Below are 2,459 nucleotides of genomic sequence, written 5' to 3' on the forward strand. Positions count from 1 at the left end.
TCTACAACTACCTGAAGGGAGGGTGTGGTCAGGTGGGGCTCAGGCTCTTCTCCTGGGCAACCAGTGACAGGACAAGAGGGCACGGCCTGAAACTGCGTCAGAGAAGGTTTAGGTTGGATCTCAGGAAGAATTTCCTCACAGAGAGGGTGATCAGACATTGGAATGCACTGCCCAGGGAAGTGGTGGAATCACCATCCCTGGAGGTGTTTAAGGAGGGGCTGGATGTGGCACTTAGTGCCTTGGTCTAGCCATTGCGATGCTGCTGAGTCATAGGCTGGACTTGATGATCTCAGAGGTCTTTTCCAGCCTCAACAGTTCTGTGATTTTGTGAAAGGAAATCGATGGGTGTATGCAGTATATTCATTGAAGTGTTTCTAAAAGTTTCTGAGATTCTAGGCAATATGGAGATCAAAATGCTTATAATCAGCTTGGAAAAATGTAAGCAACCTAAACTTGATGATTGTAGCTTCCTTTAAATTTAAATGTTACTCTGCAGATTTGAAGTAGTATCAAAAATAAACTTTTTTCTTGAGAGAGTACTATAGGTCTTTATGGTTTTTAACAGTGCAGTAAGGCTGCTGGGTATTTTTGAGATTCTGAACACTCATGGCTAGCAGTTTCAGTGGAAGTGGGTAGTGCTGGAGTTATCGTCATCTTTTTAAAATTCCTGGTTGTTAATTCTCAGAAGAAAGTATCCCATATGACCCATTCCAGATGGTTCAGTTCCCTTACTGCTTGTTTTAATTGCAGATGCTCATGTCCCTTGCCACTTGAACTTTTCATTTTCAACTGAGAAATGATACTGCTCTGTTCTTTCTGCTTTTGCCTGTCTTGTAGGATCTCTGGATCGTCACCCTCTCAGAAACCATTGTTCCTTATAACAGTTTAATGTAAAAAAATGCAAAGAAATACTCAGCAGAAACAGCAATAAATACAAAGAAGAGGTTTTTTTTAGTAAAGATTTTCCATAAAAGACATTGACTGCTGAGATACTGTGTGGCAAATCGAGTCTTCCGTAGCCACGCTGGACCCAGACTTTTTACTGTGTAGGAGGAAAGGATCTGGCAAAAGGTGGAGACGACTAAACCAGAGGAGGCAAACTTAGTCTGAAATGTCCTCAGGAGCACGTTTTGCTCTGATCCTGAAGTAATTCTGTTGAGAGTGTATGATTCATAACCTACTCTTTCCTTATGATGCTTATTTTCTTTTCTGCTGATAGCTAGTGGTCATAATTAACATTTCCTAAACTGTCTTTATGTTCATATTACTATATTTCTTAAAGACCTAATGTAATTCCTATAGAAACTAACTTGTTTTGCATATAATGACAAGCAGGCGTAAGTGTTCATGTTCCACCATAGATAAGCTGACCAAAATCATGGGGTTTGTATCTGTTCTTCAACAGGTATTTGCAGTTTCTGGTTTTCAAATGGCAGTTCCAAGTTTTTAATATGAATCCTGTGTCAATATTTATTTTTATTTGATTTTTTTTTTGTAAGTAAAATATTGCATCTGCTTTTGGCAGGACCCAACTAGGATTCTCAACACAAATAGCAGCAGCGGTAGTAATAGTTTTTCAAAGACCCACAAGTTAACAAAGGAGCACAAGGAAAAAAATTCTAAAGACTCAAAAGAACAAAAAAGTGCCTTCAAAGAACCTTCCAGGGAACACAAATCTTCCAAAGAATCCTCTAAGAAACCCAAAGAAAACAAACCACTGAAAGATGAAAAAATAGTTCCTAAGATGGCCTTCAAGGAACCTAAACTCATGTCCAAGGAGCCAAAATCTGAAAACAACTCCGTTCTTACCACAACAGGTGGGCAGCAGCAAGAAAAAAAGACCACTACAAAAAGACCCTCTGTTTTGGACTCTGAAGAACTTTCTGCAAAAAAAAGAAAAAAAAGTGGCTCGGATTCTTTATTTAAAAGTTTTTCTAGCACCTCACCACTGGTTCTTACTTGTTCAGCTGACAAAAAACAGATGAAGGATGTATCTCCACTCAGTGTAGGAAGAGTCAATGCACTGGAAAGAAAGACGCCTTCTCTGCCACCATTTGATGATATTGTAGATCCCAATGATTCAGACACGGAAGAAAACATATCCTGTAAATCTGAAGTAAGTGGCCTTTGTTTTTGCTTTTTATGTGTTGAGTTTTCCCAATCTGCGGGACTGTACACAGTATTTGTATTTTTCCCTTACTTTCTCCTGTCTACTAGAAGGTTGTTTAAACTGAAGAATATTGACTGCTGGCTATTCAAACTTATGCATGTTGTAATTGAAACGTATTACCTATTCAAGTCTACTCAATTTATAAATCTGTCAACATTATGATGAACAAACGTCTTGTTTTCATCTTGTTCTTTTGAATTTCATGCTACTTGTGAGAGAAAAGGAAATTGATTTAAATGCTTGTATTTCACACTCTAAGTCTTTGCGTTCAGGAAGATGTAGGAGAATT

At 38.4% G+C, this 2,459-nt stretch overlaps 1 pseudogene across 1 annotated transcript; it reads left to right on the top strand.

Moving 5' to 3' along the window:
- The first annotated feature begins 1,525 nt into the window (after nucleotides 1-1,525).
- Nucleotides 1,526-2,116, top strand: LOC104279676 (annotated as a pseudogene). Its single transcript, XR_717869.1, has one exon. The product of XR_717869.1 is annotated as a protein AF-9 pseudogene (transcript).
- Nucleotides 2,117-2,459: the final 343 nt, after the last annotated feature.

The sequence above is a fragment of the Apaloderma vittatum genome, unplaced genomic scaffold, assembly GCF_000703405.1.
Source record: "Apaloderma vittatum isolate BGI_N311 unplaced genomic scaffold, ASM70340v1 scaffold45180, whole genome shotgun sequence".
Classification (NCBI taxonomy): domain Eukaryota; kingdom Metazoa; phylum Chordata; class Aves; order Trogoniformes; family Trogonidae; genus Apaloderma; species Apaloderma vittatum.